At 33.9% G+C, this 18,408-nt stretch overlaps 1 protein-coding gene across 4 annotated transcripts in view; it reads left to right on the top strand.

The window, feature by feature from the left end:
- Positions 1–18,408, top strand: part of PDE4D (phosphodiesterase 4D) — a 388,091-nt gene that overhangs the window by 132,328 nt on the left and 237,355 nt on the right. The gene's annotated exons all lie outside the window — the stretch shown is intronic.

Here is an 18,408-nt window from a genome sequence, read left to right as displayed (position 1 = left end):
TGCAAGTGGTGAAAACTTGAGCAGTGAAGGAGGTGAGGAAAGAGGAACTTCTATAATCAATTCTGTGCTATGTAGCAAAGTCTTCATTTTGTGTGAAAAGACTACAAGCACTCAGCCTCACAAATTGTGATCAATAGTACTTCAACCTTGAGGGATCAAAAATTAACAAAAAAAATATATATACAAAGTTTGTCTATAATACTGTTGGATTTAAAAACTAAACCAAACCAAAAATCCTTTTATTTGCTGTTTGGTTGATGCTTGAGGCTTCTCAGTAGTGCAGATGAAATTTGTCATTGCAGAACAAAAACTGTAATATATTCCAGCTGGTGAGTTGAGCTGTGTGCCCTAGAATGATGAAATTGCTTCCCTGGCTACTACCCCCAAGGAGCGGGGAGTAATAAATTTGCTGTTTAAAAGGATCACTGTTCACACACAGAGCCATCTTCCACCATTCCACTGTCATATGAGTGGATGCAGCTCTGTGTGTGTCTGTGTGAGGAAGAGGAGGAGAGATGCTGTCCAAGCAGCCTCTGCTTCCCAAGCAGCTTGTCCTCTTTCTTTCCAGTCTTGGAAACTCACTCACCACCCTGGATCCCCACAATTGCTCATGCTGGCCTACTACAGTGGGAAACTACAGACATGAAACAGGCTCAGCATTGCATTTCATTTTCAAGTTTTCCCTAGTAAAGCTGGCAATGGCCTGTAAAACTAAGAGTTGAGATTCTTGCACAGTTATTTTTCTTAGCTGAAGGTTTAGAAAGAAATTCAAGGTCTTGTCAGACTGCATAGTGATATGATGGAAAATGAAATTCTACCAAACTTTGCAGAAATGCTGCAGCTTTGTAGAAAAATGTGCTGATTAGCGTTGCTCTCTGTTGTATGAAACTTCAAGATAACAATAAATGTGCATATTTTCTCATCTTATCTGTTCATTAGAAAACTGGAACAACAGTTGATTAAGTACTCTCTGTTGAAATCTTTATAATTGTCTATCCACAATTCATAAATGAAAATTATTTTTAAAAATGGAAAGGTTTAATTTTAGAAGTAAATTACATCTGAAACTCAGCACAAGGAAAGGGTTAGGTATTAAACAGTAAATGAAGAAGCTGCTTTCTCTTAAGAGGAGAAAAAAATAGAAATAAGATGCCCAATCTGAAAAGTAACTTTGGCAACAGGAAAAGTATGCTTATGAAAAAAATCCTAAAATTCAAGTATCAGAAGGGAAACAAGAAGTCCTTCAGATTATAACAACAATTAATGGTAAAGTTGGCTTTTTAAAATTAGTCAAGTAATAGTCTGTTTCAATTAATTATATAAGAAAATCCATGAAAGCAATCGCTTCTGTTTTTAAAATAATCTGAGTAGATAACTTGTTTTGCATGGAAGTCACCTTTACACTGGAGCAGAGAATAACTGACATGAAGGCAATTACCTAATAAGCCAAGAATGTGAGGTTTTGAAATGACAGCTGCAAAATGTAGTAAAAAGCATCTACAGTGCCGTTGCCTGAAAAGACCTCTTTTAGTTTCTCTCAGAGTTTGTGTAGAAATGTTTCTCCTTACTTGGGAACAGCTGACATTTCAAGGCAGCCCTGAAAAGAAATTTGAACTACATTAATGGAAAAGATGGCTTTTTACAGAGACTGTACACCCCTGAAATTCACTTCTTCTGTTCTCTGTGTTCTACTTTGACTCAGAAGCTTGAAATTATATATATATGGTGGAATTGTACATGATTAGTGATATTCTACAGGAAAATTACTTCAAATTATGATTTTATAATAATGTCTTAAATTATTCTTCAAAGATCTGAGGTAAAACCTCAGGATCCTGCTGAGGCCAGTGACAATTTTCTCATTGTCATCCTTGAGTTGAGGATTTTAAAAAGTGTTTCAGATAAAATCTTTAGAGATGCAAAAAATTGTTTAAAATATTCTGTATTTTTAACCCTTTAGTGACATGCTTAAATTGGTTGGACCAGTGATTTTCTACAAATTCCAAGTACATGTAACATGGTTCTACAGAGCAAGTGTTATATTTTGTTATAGTCTATTTAGCAGACTATTTAGATTTTCCTACTCTTTTGTCTGTCTGAAGAACAATATGCAGGCTGCAGAGCAAGTGTCCTTTTCTTGTGTTTTTTTTTTGTGCCTTTTATAATGTTAAGAATTCCATCATAATCCTACATCCTAATGCTCTGCATGAAAACTGGCCAGGCTTTATACAGTAGTCAGGAACGTTTCCTCAAGCAAATAATGGCAAGGAAAACCACATGCAGGATGTATGCTTGGGTTCTCTACACCTTTTATAGTCCTAGAATGAGTAAGTTGGTGCCAGAGTGGTTTCCTTGTATTGTTCTATTATGTTTAACAGACTTCTTTATTTTTAAATGAATTTGTACTTATTTTTAAATTAACTGGAGAAGTATTTGGAATGGAACTGTTCTCTTTCTCTCTATTCGTATTTTTCATCATAATTTTGAGTTTAAACAACCTTGTTGTTTTCTTCAGATTCTGCTATCTTTTGAAAAATAATGAATTTTATATAAGTATAGCATATTCATTTAATTTCTGCATACATAGCCTAGGAGTCTACTGAAATAGTAAAGAATTATATGTAATTTAGCCTAGATTTTAAACCATATATTTGGGAGAGAAAAAAAAAAAGAAACAGAAAAGAAAAAGAAATACTTACTGTGATTTAGTAAGTCATGTAAGCACATTTCGATTTAAATGCAGTCATTCACTTCTTTGTTATGATACTTTCCAGCTCCATTACTTTTTAGACTGCCTTCATCTCATAGCTTCACCAGAATTTCTGTCATCATTTCTTTAATAAAAATTTCAGAGGTCAGATGAATATTTTTAAATAATTTTCCCATTCACTATTTCTACATAAAAAGAGGAAATGAAAATATGTTTTTCTCATATTCTTGTTTTCAATGTATAGTTGAGTCTAACAACTTCTCCTATATGAGTTTTTACTCTCCAATTTGAATATATAAACATGAATTTTGAAGTGATATCCACACAATAATAGTTGAGACAATTGACAGCCTATCCTGTTTGGAAAATTTAGGCCAAATCTAAAATTATCAGCTGGTCTGTTACTAAATAGTGACAAAACACAAGAGCAATTTAAGTATCACAGAAATAAGCAATAAAGGAGAAAATAAGAGTGATAAAAGGGCAAGTCTTTTTACATACAGACTACTAACACACCTAGGATCTGTGACCTTTTTATCAGCATTTTTTATTCTGGCCAGAGTGCAGTACAGAACTGTTAAAGTGCCTAATGCCTATTGATTTTGATACAGGAAATTATGTACCTAAACTGGAGGGGAGAATCAAAATCTCCAGTGCCTTGCTTGGCAGTCAGTATTTTAATTTTCCATGAGAACAGTCTGAAGAAAGTCCAAAAAAAGGCATTATTTTCAGAAGCAGTCAAATGGAAATGAAAAATTAATTTACCTGCTTCTCTTTTTTCTGCCTTTATGGTATGATTGCTAAATGTCAACCAAGCCTATTAAAGCTCAGAAAAGTAACTAATCTTTTCTATTGCTAAATGTTGCATAGGTGCTTAGTAGGTGTTTTGACCACTCTTGGTACCACAACATACAGAAAATTTAAACTATTACTTGCCTTCTGATATGCTATGCCTGCTCCCTACCATGCTGACCAGTACTACATCATTATCTTGTTTTCCTGGATGTATTAATTCATCAGGGTCTGTCTATGTCCATTTCTTTTCTTTAGAGTCTAAGAGCTTTGAGATAGTGATTGAGTTTGTTGCTGTTCTGTTCCACAGCTAGCAGAGTAGATTTATTGTCCTAAAGTGTGTAATAGTACAGAAGAATAACAGTGCTGGTAACAGTGGGAAGCCTTTGGGGATACCGTCTGTTTTTACCGTTCTGTAACTTCTGATTACCTGTGTAATTTATTCCACTTATCATCCAATTTACAGGTGTTCCTTTAATATTGTATTATATCCATGTATTATTTATATTATTTATATTGATTGCCTGAAAAATAAATTTCAAAATTGGATTGAATGGATGTTATTTCTACCAGAATGATAGGGAGGAAGGTAACTGAAAAGGTCATTATGTAATAGTTTGATGCAGGTTCACTTGATGAAGTTTTTAAGTAACCTACTTGACCTGTTGTGTATAATATCCAGTGAACAGGAAAATCTGCTGCAGTTTTTGGCCATCATTATCTTTAAAAAGGCACTTATGTCAAATTACATTGGCTGCAAATTATTCAAGTTTCTTGTCTAAGCTCAGAGAACATGAAGAATAATCAATCAGTGTATTTATTTACAGTGTTGGAGGAGCCACCAAAAGCTGTTGTCAGGTTTTTCCTGGTCTTAGATGTTGAAATTGCCTTTCTTTATGGGGTGTTTGTAGCATCTTCGCTTATTGGAACATTTTGTATTAAGGCCTAAAGAAGGTTATGCTAAATGGACCTTACAGAACACGTGTTTTGTATAGATCTTCCAGTATAACGTGGGGTGGCAAACTTGTATGACAGTACACAGATCTTTTGAATGCTGCTGATGAACCAGTGGCTTTAGGTGTTCGAGGGATGTTACTGTTACTGTTCTACACTTTTCTTAAAACACTACCCCAAATTGTTAAATTGTTAAATCCAGAGACTTTTCCACATTAAAGAATAGGATTGCTGCTCATTCCTTGCAGATAATCATTTCTACTACTTTCTCAAAAATTCAAATTTCCTGTACTGAAACACTAATTAGACTGCTGTTGGGTGAAACTGAACAGTTATCCAATGTATCATTACATTAATTTCTTCTTTGAACTTAGTAGTTCTGATTATATTCCAGAAGTATTTTACTCAGAGCTTGCTTCTTCTTTGCTTCTTCTTGCTTCTTCTAGGTTATTAAGATCACTTATATGTTAATCCATCTCTCTTAATTTTTTTCATCCCATTTCTACTTATAAAATCAACTCTTTAGCTCTTAATCACTTCTTGCTTTATTTCAAGTCAGAAATGGAAACATTATGTAATCTTTAGGACTTCATTCAATATGTGCTTTTACTACTTGACAGAAGTTGTTACCTGTTTTTACTTTTGTCCATGATATCTGCTTCTGCCAAACATTGATTGAATCTAACGGATATTCCTATTGCATCCCCGTGCATGTCACATAAAGCAGTATCCAAAGATTTGCTAAATTCAAGATAGATGAAAACTACAGCCTCCAGTTTCAACCTATATCTGACTGGTCATTTTTTCAGAGAAAGCCACAATGATCTCACAAGATTTGAAACTATTTTGGCTGTTTATTATAATCTTATCCTTTAGATTCTTGTGAACTAATGAGCAGTTTGCTTTTTGTATTGAAGTTAAGCTAGCTCCTTCTCGTTTTTCTGTATTGGTATTATCTGCCCTCTCCAGAACCCTGTGCTCTTATAGTTATTCTGCAGTTCATGAAAAACATCACTTATTTAAGTATTATTTCACATAGTTTCACAAACACACTTCGTTAAATTTCATTTGCTCCTGATTATTCTCTACCAAATATTTCCTGATAGCATCTTTTACTATAACTCTGAATTATATTTTTTGTCTGCTTTTGGATCGTAATGGCTTCAAAGTATTCAGTAATGACAAACTGTAAAACTTTCAGCAATGGAGAGATTTCAGCTGTTATTTTATGTAATATGTGTACCTGGAGTGCTGAAAATGTTAGGAAGAACTTTCAGACTACATAACATGGCAAGTACAGTATTCCCCAACAAGGATCTTCAGTTCTTGATACTGTTTCCTAGGAAAACAAGGAGATAGCTTCACTAAATACTGATTTTAAGTGTGTGAATATGCTCTCTGGCTTGGAGATAAGCATGTGAGTAGTATTATTGTATAGTTAACTCTCTTGGTATTTGCAATACTCCTTTTGTGATAAAGAGCAGCCAGAAAAACATTGCTTCATTTGACTAGAAAATGAGGAAGACTTTTGAATTATTTAGTTAGGAATTCATCCTTTTTACTGTACTGAAGCAGAATTTTTAAATATTGCTAATAATTTGTTAAACTTCTTATGATACTAATACTTGTAAGACAGATCTATTTGAGCATTTTTTTGATCTTCAACATAGATAATAAATATTCTTAAAATACAGAAAAAAATTAACCAAAATTGGTTTAAACTGTATGATGCATATTTAGCCTGAACTGTGATGAACTTATTCAATTTCTCAACACTTATTTTTAAAGATTTAGTTGTCAGATTGAATAGATTTTAGGTTTTACTCTGAATAGTTCTTCTATTTTACCTTTAAGTCAGCATAAAAAAATCAATAACCTTGTATATTTAAAATAACATAGATAATTAATGAAACAATGATAAATAATGAAACACTGTGGACCAGCTTTAGCCTTCATCTCAAAGTCGTGCTGCTCTGAATCAAGGTAGCTGTAATGTATCTCAGACATATTTTGGCTACACTGCTAAGTGCCATTTTGCCCTACAGCATGTGGATCCTTACCCTTCCCAGCAATCCCTTGTGCCTGGGGCAGCAGGATGCAGCATACAGTAGCATCTGGCAGGCTCACATATATAGTAGTAGTGATCTGGAAAGGACAACTAGCTTCAGAATATATGGCATTACCTTTCTGCCACATTTAATAATTTTCATTAGAAGTACTTTTTTGATTCTGGGGTAAGTGGATAAAAATATATGTTAGGTTAGTTTCACTGGAGTGGACAAAATAGTCAATTATTTGTGTGGGTAAACATGAAAAATATATTTTGACTGTTAAACACAATAAATCTTAGAAAATTGAGGCAAACTGTGAGAAGAAAATATAGGGAAACCTGAAAGCACCTCGTATTAATCAGGTTCATAGAATCATATTCTAAGGCAAAGTTTGAACTTACCGTAGATCACAAAGTAAACAATGACTGTGCATTCTCTTACTGCTATGTATCGCACTATTTACCAAAGCCACTGAATTCATTAGATGTTTAGAGCAAGGGTGTGTCAAATTTTCTAGGTGTGAAAAAAATTAAAAAAAGAGGGTTGTGTAAACCTAACTCTAACTGCAGTATCTGCAGTGACAGAACTGAAAGAGCCCAAAGATTATACAATTACTCAGTTTCCCACCCTCAACTTAGACTACTAGCAATTTATCTGTTGATTTTATTTCGTTTTGATGGATGTGATGGTTTTGATTATCCAGTGAATTAAAATATTTTTCATCTTACTGCCCACTTCAACTAAGTGGGTTATTGCTGATCAAAAATAGCCAAAAACTTGAAAGCAAAGGCAATTAGGTCAAGAAGTTATCTAAGGTGCACTCTGAAACCTATTTAATGGTCATAACTTTCTTGAGCAACTGAAGATGTACTTTGCATTTTTTTTCCCTTCTTATGTTTATCTTTGATGTTCTGAAAAGGTGTAAATGCAAATATTTAAGATGTAATTTTTATCTCTTACATGTGCATTCACTCTCACACACCTGTATTTCATAGGAACATATATATGTTGATTTTTCTGTCTTGGCTTTCCAGGAATTTTTCACCTGCAAGGGTGGGAGTAGAATTCACTCAGTCATCTGATATCTTTAACTCCTTGGCTCAGCAAACCATAGCTTCTTTCTTTACCACCTTTTAATTTCAGAATATTCTGATCTCCAGCAGAGAAGTAAAGCATTAGAGTTTTAGTAGCTCTTTTTTACTGTTATGTTCTTATTCTTTTGTGAAAAACTTGAAATGAGAAATTTAGTAGCTGTAATCATATTTTATTATTTAAATAGCTAAAAATATAAAACACATAAATTAATCAAATCTCCATTACTGATTCACTTGTCTAGCTGGCAAGTTACTTTATGTGTTTTCCCCCTTAAATTGCAGCAGTCTCACATATTTGTAGACAGTAATAAGTACAATTACTCCTGTAGGAGTTACTGGAATATAAATTGTAATTTAGAAAATTAATACTGTTGATTCGCCGTGTTGGGGTTTTTTTCAGTATTTTTACTGTATATAGTAGATCCATCAGGGTTTGTTTTGTTTTGTTTCTACTGTTCAAAGCCAAATTTACTTGTATATTTCTAATAATGAATTCATTGTCTTGAAGCTGGGATAGGGTGGTGGGAAGAAAGATAGGAGTGTCCAAAGGAAATGTAGTCTCTGATCCCACTTCTGTGCTAGAGTTAAACAGGGATCTGTGTCCTTTCTTCCCACTTTTAAAGTGCTCTGCAGGTCAGCTTAAGTACAGGCAGCATCTACTTTTTGTTGATTTTATCAAAAGCTTTTTATTAAGCTTTCTCCATGCGGAAATATATGTGTTTTGCAAATTAGGCCCATAGGTCTTGTCACATCTCTCTTGGGCTCTGTAGTCTCTCTTTTAAAACTGGAAGCTTATCTCTCAGTGGCAGAAATGCTCTCTGCAGTTCAAACAGCTTTAATTTCCAGGAAGATGTATATATGTGAGAGATGCATACATGTTAGATCTTGTATTATATCTGACATCCTTGTTTAGTCGCTGGATGTTTAGGCAGGAGAAATCTCCAGCACTGAAACTGAATCCTCAACTGCAAAGTTATAATTTTATATCTGGGATTTCTGCAGAATTCCTATGCAGTGTCTCAAATTTGAAAAACCATCATCACTAGAATTATGGGACCACTCACTGCCTATGGTTACTAGTATGTAATTTTCAGAGTTATTAAAAAACTACAGAGGCTATAATCTGCCTCTTGCCTTGTCCTAGAGAAAGAACAGAAAAGGACATTGTATACCTTCTGATGCAAGAAAATTATAAGAGAAATTCAGGAAACAATGTTTTAATTGGTCTGTGTGATTCACTGCTGTGGGAGATTATTATAGAGTCAAATGCAGTAGTGGATTTCAAATGATACCAGATATTTTTAGAAACCAATATTAACATTTTACTACCAGGAGAGGTATAGTTAGATAAGCTTCCAAATGCCAGCTAATTTACTGCAGAGTCCACGTGAGGAGTTCCCTCACCCACATACACATAACAGTTCACAGAGTACTCTTGTCAGAAATATCTGGGACTTTAGAACCTGTCCTGAGGGGAAACAGAATGGTGGCCATGGCCTGTTTTAGAGCTGTTGAGGCTAAGAAATGACCCTTTCAGGATGAGAAATATTAATAAATAGATCCTTAATGTCATTGGCTTCTTACACATATTTACAATATTTCCTATTTATAGTTGTTGTTGCCATTCATAGAGGTATCTATGAAGGTATTCATCAATTTTGCACTTTTCAGTTATTTCCTTGAAATGTGTAAATCATTTCCTAGTTAATGTGGGAAAAACTGTAATTAAATTTCATTGTGTCAGATCTTATTTTGCCTTGGCTCATGAATCAAGAAGCCTTTTGTTACTATAGTTTTTCCAGTTTCTATAGTTTTCATGTTCCTGTTTGGGATACATTTTAATCTTTAGAAGAATTGTGTGCAACATACTAAAAAAACCCAACCAACCAAACAACAAACAAACAAAAACAAAACAAAAAAGAAACCAATACTGATGTAGATGAATTTTTACCAGTGGCTCCTTGCTACTTTCAAAATGTACATTGATAGCATTTTTTACATACTGCTTTTTTATTATTTCTCTATATTTGCCATTTTTAATTTATGTCTACACACATAACTTAAAATTTCAAATTTTTATTAGGACACTAGAATGCATACAGTTTCTTATTAACTGTATATTGCTTTTAGTTCTGAAATCAGGGGTAATGGTATTGCAGTAAAATGGAGATCTGTGGCCTTCATCTTCTGAAGAAAAATTTTCCATTCTCACTTATGATTTGTCTAAAATACTTGGTTTCACCAGAAAAATTCTGAGAAATTTATCACATTTCACATTATCTACATAATTGTTCAATTGACTAGGCATTCAGATTTATTTTCTTTGTACTATCTGACCCCAGGGCTAAGGCTAATGTGTAAGACAATAATCATAATGAACAAAAACAAAAAAAGCTTGAAAAAAATTCCAAGAGTCTTGAAAAGAAATCTTCAAGTTACCAGTTAAAGAAGTGCAAAATCAAAGTGAAGACACCAACAAAATCTAATGTAGTTTACTGAGATATAAATTATTTGTTAAGCATTTCAGGAAAAGGAAGATATTTGTTCTTCAAATGCTTTTGTTGTTATTGTTGTTATAAGAAGAATTCACTGATACATTCCGAGCTTGCTTTTCTGAAACTTTTTATGTTTATCATTGACTTTCCTTTAACCTCCTTCTCACCTCAGGCTATAGTTCTAAGTAGGAACTGATAGTTCCATAAAATAAGGTCCTGTATTTTGCATCATATTTTGAGTTAACCTCGGTGAATTCTTTTCTGTTTATATCTCAGATATGTTTTGAAAATGGTTTCTGATTTTTGTTTCGTCGTCAAATCCCTCTCGCCTGCATTCCTTCCCACATAGCGCTTCTGATTGTGGTGCAATATTAGATCGCACCGTCTGTCTTAGAGCTCCCCCTGCTGTAGGATGCCCCTAAGATTTTCTCTGCTTGGTTATTTAGAGCAATTAATACAGGTTTGCCATAAAAATTTTCTTTGAAATTTTACGTTTATTTTACAGATATATTTACATGAGTCAGATCAAGGAATGTGGTCCTAACCACGTAGAAAATAACTGATAAGAATAATTGTCTAAACGATGTTGCACTTAAAGTCAATGCAAACAGACATGATTTATGAGAAAGGAAAAAAAATACTTTATTTCTGAAGATTACTGTTTATAACAATTCAAATTATTTTCTGTTTCAAAAATCATGCATATTTATATGCTAGTTTCCTTCTCTTTCCATGATAAGTTTTTTTTCTGTAAATATTGTTATTTGAGTTGTTGCTATGCGCACCTACATAACTTATTTGTAAGAGGCAATCAAGAAGCAAAGAAATAAAATTTCCTACTCCTCATTCAGGAGTCTTTCCAGGAAGAATATTAAGGGTTAGGCGGGTGGACATTTTCTAATATTGTCATAATAATAGATATTGCTAAATGTCCTATTGAGCTCTCTTGCCTTCAGGGTTTGCCAGACTTGCTAGATTTGCTGTTTTGTAAAAGCATCTTTAAAAAATTTTTAACCCACCAGACTGTGAAATCTGGAACTGTATCGAGGGAAAAAAGCTAAGTTGACAAGTTTTATCTTTGAAGGGAAGAAGTATTTGTTTTCATTATGTCCTTAGTAATGCACAGAGTTGACAGGCTGAGACAATGATCCCAACTGTGGTTCAGAAAGAATTTTGTAACTTTAAGTCCTTCAGAGTTCCTAAAGGTTAACTGATGTAGTAGCGCAAAGATTTATGCAAGAATCTGCTCTGATAAAAAAGGAAAGAGGAGTAAACACTGAAATAAAAACCATTCAACTTTAAATATTGAAATAATAGTTTATCCTTTATCAAGTATTGTCAGAGAATTCTCTATATTTTCCTAGATTTTCAGAACTATATAATGTCTGGAAAAGCGAGACACCAATACCCTGAACTCAAGGAGTATATTGAGATAAGGGAAAGGTGCAGGCTACCTTTGATCCTGAAATGTATTTACAGAAACAGCTTATATAAAAAAATTTTACTTTTTAAATGCCCTGAGAATCCTCAGCAGTCTTTATTACAAAGTTTATATACAACCTTGCTTGCCCATCATCAATTTTGAGTATGGACAACTGTCTATAATTTTTTTTTACTTTCAGTACATTGTAAACTTAAAATTCAGTCTAAAGAAATGAAAGTATCTTGATTGAGCAAGACAAATATTTATTTGAAACAACTGTGTGTGAATTGTGACAGAGAATGTGAGTATGAAGTACATAAATTATAAACTAATCGGTGTAGAAACATCATAAAGTGAAAGGAAGCAAAGAGGAATGGAAATCCAGGAGAACTAAGACAGTTTTTTAGTACTGTTAGGTGAATCATCTTAGCAATCCACTTTATACATTATGAGATGGAAGTTGCAAGCAGGCAGAAATCCATTTGTGAAAAAAGTAAAAGTTAAAAAATTGTGAAAAGTAATGTGTACTGATTGTCAAGGCAATAGACTGCATTTCATAATGCCATATATTAAAATATATATTAAATATTATCTAAATAGGTATTAAATAATTTAAATGCTTGTTTTCTTGTGTGCTGATAGTCCTCAATGCATCAGTAAACTTTAAAGATTATTTTTGAAAACAGAAGTAATAAAAAGAAGCAGCACACTGCTGTTGATAAATCCAAGAAATAAAGTCAAAAGACATTTGATGACCTGAACGTTCATCATTCATAAAGTTGCAGCTACACTGGTAAGATACACTTTCTTCAATAACTGCATGTATTCAGTTTTTGTGCAAAGGAAATGGCTCTTTTTTCCACCAATTCCCCTCCAAAAAATCCCCAAAATGAAGAAAATGTTAAGAACACCCTTGAATCTTCCCCAAGGCCCTTTTAGTTATACAAAGTGTTAAGACCCTGTCAGCACATTTCTTTTGCTGTAGCAATTCAGCAGTTAAATGTGATACAGTATGTTGAAAGTATGTGTCAGAGTTAATGGACACGAATGATGTGAACATACACTACCAAAGAACAACAGGGCTCCCTTAATGCAGCAGAGTATAAACATTCACATATTTTGAGCTACTGCATAAGAAACAAAAAATTGTTTTAAATTATAAGAACAAATTCCATTGTCCTAAGAGACAAAATCATCTACTGACGTGTTTTCAGTGGGAGTTTTGTTCACCTAGAAGCAGATAATTTGGTTCAGTGTTGTTGTTCACAGTATACTTAGATTTATTCTTCTCAGCTTCTCAACACGACCTGCTGACAAGACTGGAATATGTAAGAAAGAAAGAAAGAAAGAAAAGATAGCTTGGTTACTTGGATCTGATTATATAATTTTCTGCTGTGAACAATCTATGGTTTATGATGAAAGGATGTTAACATTGTTAACTTTAAGGAATAAAAAATAAATATTCCTTTAATTGGACGGAGTAAGTAGCAAGTAAATAAAATTACTGGTTGGGCATATGCATTCGATTATTAGCAGGTTATTTTCATCATCTACGACTGTGAAAAATATTACCAGAAAGAGAAAAAATTTTGTAATGGAATTATGAGCTAATGGGTTTGAAACTATATGAAAATATTACTTCTAGTCATTACTGTTTTCACTTGTAGAATAAATTAGATACATAACTGATAAAAAGGTAGAAATATTTAATAGAAATATTCTGGTGTTGTGCTTATTAATTTTACATGTGTTGATATCATTATTTTAAATGAGCTAAAATATGGGCACAACAATACTTTGCAAATGTACTGGTTTTTGAAATATTAGTGTGCTTGGTTTTTTTTAAGGAAATACTTACTGAAATAATAGTTTCTTTGACCTTCTGTTAAGGATTTTAACAATTAACTTAATCTTATAATTTGCTTATTTCTCTTTATAACTTGATTTTGTTGCAAAGTAAAAGAGATTAAAATCACTTTTTAAAATTATATCTATGTAGGACCCTAAATGATGGAAGGACATACAAAACTTTATATTTCAGTGTAAATACACTTTATATACACTTTACTGTATTTAATTTACTGAGAGTATTTTGAAATGAAACATTATAAACCCAAGATAATAATCAACATGCAGAATATTCAGTTTGTATAAACAAATTTCAAAACATATGCAGGTATTATCCACTTGATTCATTGTCAGGTTTGCTAGTCCATCAAATTAAATATACCATGTCATGTGAAAAGTGACTAATTTTGTAAAGTGCTGTTACACATCTGAACATACCAGTGGAGACATGAACACACCACTGTCATTGGAGATCACACAGTATGTCAGGAGATCCAGTAGAGAAAATATAGTTAAAGAAGCTCATCTCCATTAAATTCTGCTTGAGAAGTTGATTTGTTCCAGACTTCTAGAACAAATCTTAAATAAACTTGCAATTCCAAACTTCTTCCAAACTTGCAATTGTCAGAATAAGTAATATTTTTGTTAGAGCATTAAGTATAGGCACCATGACTGTCTTGCGAAAGAAAAGAGTTAAAATTCCATAAAAACTGGACTTCATCATAAATGCTCTTGAGTTGATGATATTTAATGAATAATTTCTGTCTTCATGAAATGCATTTTATAATTCATACTCAGGACATGTGTATGAGTATGAATTAATATTGCTATTCACTTCATATATGACCTCAGAAATATTATAAAAAAATCTGAGAAAGCCAGCTCCTAACCGCTGCTGCCACACTTTAGCCTTAAATCTCTCCATCACCTTTTCACCCCACTTCACAATCTCAGCTGGGATTCACAACATTTTCACTGTCTCTGTCTGGTACTCAAAAGGGCAAAGATGGGAAGAAAATTAGTTTCTTGCTCTAGTGCACTGCTAACTTTAACAAGGTGCTTGTGATCTCTTGGAACTTCTTATGTACATTTCTTAAAAGATCAGTCAACTTAAGAGTATCTCTTTAGAAGCACGTACATAAATTGAGAGTTGGTAAGACTAGTGTAAAATTTGTTACTGAGAAGCATGTGGCTGTGTCATATATTGGAGATTTCATTCTATAAATGTACTTTTACGCTCCCCATTAAAATTTGGAGATAACCCCCCCCCACATTAATTTTAATTTGAGCTGTTTAAATCATGGTTTACAGAGCAGGCACAAGAAAGAGGTTTCAATGTCATGCTCTTTACCATAAGCAAATTTAATTTGAGATCTAATAACAATAAAAATAAGCATTCTGTCAATTTTTATAATTAGAAGAGAACATTGAAAATACATTTTTTGATTGAAGTGATAGTTTTCTCCTCTCCATTATTTCAAAAAGTAGAAGCACCTGTTATGGTGTTAACATCATTCTACACCTCAGATTCCTTCTTTTTCAAAATTCACATCAGACATTACTGTAATTTGTGTTGACTTCAAAATAGCATGTTTTAACTCAAACACATTCTCTTAAAGAATCTTGTAGCTTACTTTTGGCTTTACCATGTTTCCTGCAAAGACAGCAACAAATTTGTTATTTAGTGCAAGATAATATGATCATTTCCACTGGAATTTTAGTAAAGTTATTAGAGCTGTCTTTTTTTCAAACATAGAAATGTGTATATTTTGCAATATTTTGTGCTGCACTTAGAGTTCAAAGTCAGACAATGGGCTTAGATAAGCATGTGAATGTAAGTCTTCCTTCCTTCATTGATACAAGATCACGATCCAAGATGCAAGTTGGAACTGTATGCAGTGATATACTTCAGTAAGTGAAATATGTATCTAGCTATTGTGAAGGTTCCACTGATAACTGTGAAAACAATTATTGAAAAGTGTAACTTTTTTTTTTTTTTTTAATTTTCAATTAAATTAGTTGCACAGAGAACTTCATGCACACAGGGCATCACTGATCTTGTGTAAGAGAAAGCAGCAAAGCCCAGGTTTCCTGAACCTGCCTGGTCTTTCTACATTCATATACTATATGTGCCTTTGTTTAGCTGCCCAGTTTGATTATTATATATTTAAGAAGTCCCTTAAAAATGAAAGTTATTTGCATTAAATGCTTATTTTAAATGATCCACATTTTTTCAGTGTAGTTTAGGACCCTCTATGAATGCAACATATTCTTATTTGGGATACTGTCCTTTTTGAAAATATTATCACCTACAGGTACAAAATACCTGAGCACAACATGCAGCACATCAATAAGTTATGTCTCTTTTCTGCTACATTGCTGTTTTGGTTTGTTTTTAAACAGAGAAAACTAAAAGCTTTTGCAAAAGAGTTTTGGGAAAGCTTTCTTCATAGTAAAAGACTATTCTCTTCCATTTCTTCCACCTCCCTGATCAGCAGTGGGGAGCAACAGAATACTGTTCTGTGTTGCACATTCAACCGTTGAGGCAAATGTATTGTGACTTTCACATGCAGGAAGCGCTGTAGGGGACAGGGCTGGGACTGGTGCCTGGAAAGGAAGTGAGCCTGGGCAGAGCAGGCACAGCTGTGCACCCACAGCCCAGGGAACACCTCTGTCTTCTATTTCCTAATGGCATAGAAAAATTTGAAAACAACATTTACTATCTGGTTGCAATTCAAGCTCTATCTGCTGGAACCAGAAATGAATGCAGTTATTGTTGAAGTCATGAATAGTTAAGCTATGATTTCTCTAGAGGCAGAGTAATGATATCCATTTCTGGGTCTGTTTCTGTATTTGGTTTTTATTCAGTGACTTTGTATTAATGACTAAATGGAACCTGGTCTCCTCTTTTCTTCCATTTTTGTTTTGTACAATATTTGGGAACTAGTTTTGTTTCTCAAGAAGATACTGTGTGATAATGATGACGCTGTGTGATAATGAGGTGTATTCCTCTGGCTCTGGGAAATGGGGTTAGACATCTACAGATAAGGTTGGTTCACCTCTCTTTTAGGTGCTCAGACAAGTAGAAGTGGGCTTATGGGAACCAAGGAGCATATAGGAAACCCATCATGATAAGAATGCTGACTTTGCTTTGATCCAGGTTTACTGCTTAGGTTGGGATCTAAGTTTTTGTTGTTGTTGTTACAAGTAATTGGCTACTAAATCTTGGCTATATTGTTAAGGAAAATCTTTGTACCTGTGGCTACATGCAGTTATAATCAATTTGTTCCACTGGGCTGCAGGCAGTTATGGTGAAGACCTTTTTTCTTCAGAGCATCTTTCTCTCTCTGTGTTTGAACAGGATCAACAGTTTGCATTTGTAGGAGTGTAATGCTTATAAATACCCTGCTATCTATTATTATTCTTTTGATTTGCTGTATTTATGGCAAAGTTTTAATGAAAAGTCACAATTTATGATTTGCACTTCTGCTAAGAGATCTTCCAAATTTGTGATATTACTGGAATATTATGCTACTTTGTGCAAGTATTTGAAGGTGTTATTTTTATGTTATCAATCATGGAAACGTTTTTCAATTTGCCCTTGATGCTGAGGCATAGGAATAAGGAGAGGGGGAGGGAAGAGGAGAGAATGCAAGAGAATAGTGTTGTTTCCTTGGCAACAGGCACTGTGCTTCCCAGGGCACAGGTGGCATCTGTCATAAAGAATGTTAAACCAAACATGCAGGAAAATATGAAACAAAGCCTAGCATTTCCTTGGCGAGAGAAGAATTTTCTCAACCAGCTCCAAATAACTCCAAACACTTAAAAAAAAAATCTCAACAATTTTGATTGTGAATGAGAATAAAAATTAATCAGAAATAAACATTTATGTTAATTTTAAAAAAATATATATTAGAAATTATTAGACTCCAGTAATCACTGGTGCTGATATAACAAATTTATGATGGCCAGCTTTAAGTCAGAAATAACTTAGAGGAAATAGGACCCTCACAGTTGTCAGGAGCTGGCTACACAAGTTAGAACTTTTGAGGCAACCTGTCATCCCTGGTACTGGGAATGCAATTTAGAAGTTGCCTTCTATGGGCATTCTTCTAGTGAGGAGGATGTCTGTGCTTTTAATCTTCTGCAGTGTAAAGGTAGCCTGAGAGTCAGTGTAAAAAGAAGAATGTAAAATATATTCATGTAGGTTTGAGTCTGTATTCTGTTCTGAATTTTTTTCAATTAGTGATTGATGCCGAAATTTTGCCCCAAAAGGCACAGAGAGACTGCTTTAGAGACAAAGTTTGTTTCTTTAAAGCAGGAGGTATTTTATTACAACGCGTTGGGGTAGCTCTCCAGGTCGCCCTGGGCAAAGAGCTCCGACGTGTACAATCAGCATAGCTCTTTTATACAGTTTTTGAGTATAGGATTACAACACAATCATACATATTCATTAAATTGCAACATCTAGTTGTAATATTCATATGAAGGTGGAGTCTGGGCGGAGTCTTCAATTTGGGGAGATTTCACGGTTGGAGTTCCTGTTGCCTTCCTCTGGGCGGGGGTCGTGTGTGAGTCTTCCTCACTGTAAACTTCTGAACTTTCTTTCGATCTTCTCCTTTTAAGGCAGTTTTGGCAAACACAATAAGGTCAGGCTGACTTTTGGCTCATCCTACGATTTGCTGAGTTGCTATCTCTGTGAGGAATGCAGCTATCTCTCTAGGACTGCTCTAGGATTCGCTGAGTTGCTATGTCAAGGACTGCCTAGTTTCCTAATGTTAAGGTTTTGAAATTTCTCTTACAATTTTGTGTTAACCTTTTATGTTTCAAAGTTTTAAGTGAGTGGCTTCATTCCCCCCTTTTCTTATAACTTACGAATTCTTTCGTCAAGTTTTAATCTCTAAGGGACGTTGGTAAGATTGGATCATTGCCTAAAGTGTTTGGGTTTTTGTCATTAAGGATTTCAGTCTGCTCCATAGGTATATGTTTGTGAGTGTTAGTAAAGCATAGCTATGGTTATGATTAGTATTGGGTGCACAAG

Source organism: Myiozetetes cayanensis, unplaced genomic scaffold (assembly GCF_022539395.1).
Source record: "Myiozetetes cayanensis isolate MyiCay16 unplaced genomic scaffold, myiCay2020 scf4, whole genome shotgun sequence".
Taxonomy (NCBI): Eukaryota; Metazoa; Chordata; class Aves; order Passeriformes; family Tyrannidae; genus Myiozetetes; species Myiozetetes cayanensis.
The sequence above is the reverse complement of the archived record's forward strand: the minus strand, read 5'-3'. Positions and strand labels throughout refer to the sequence as shown.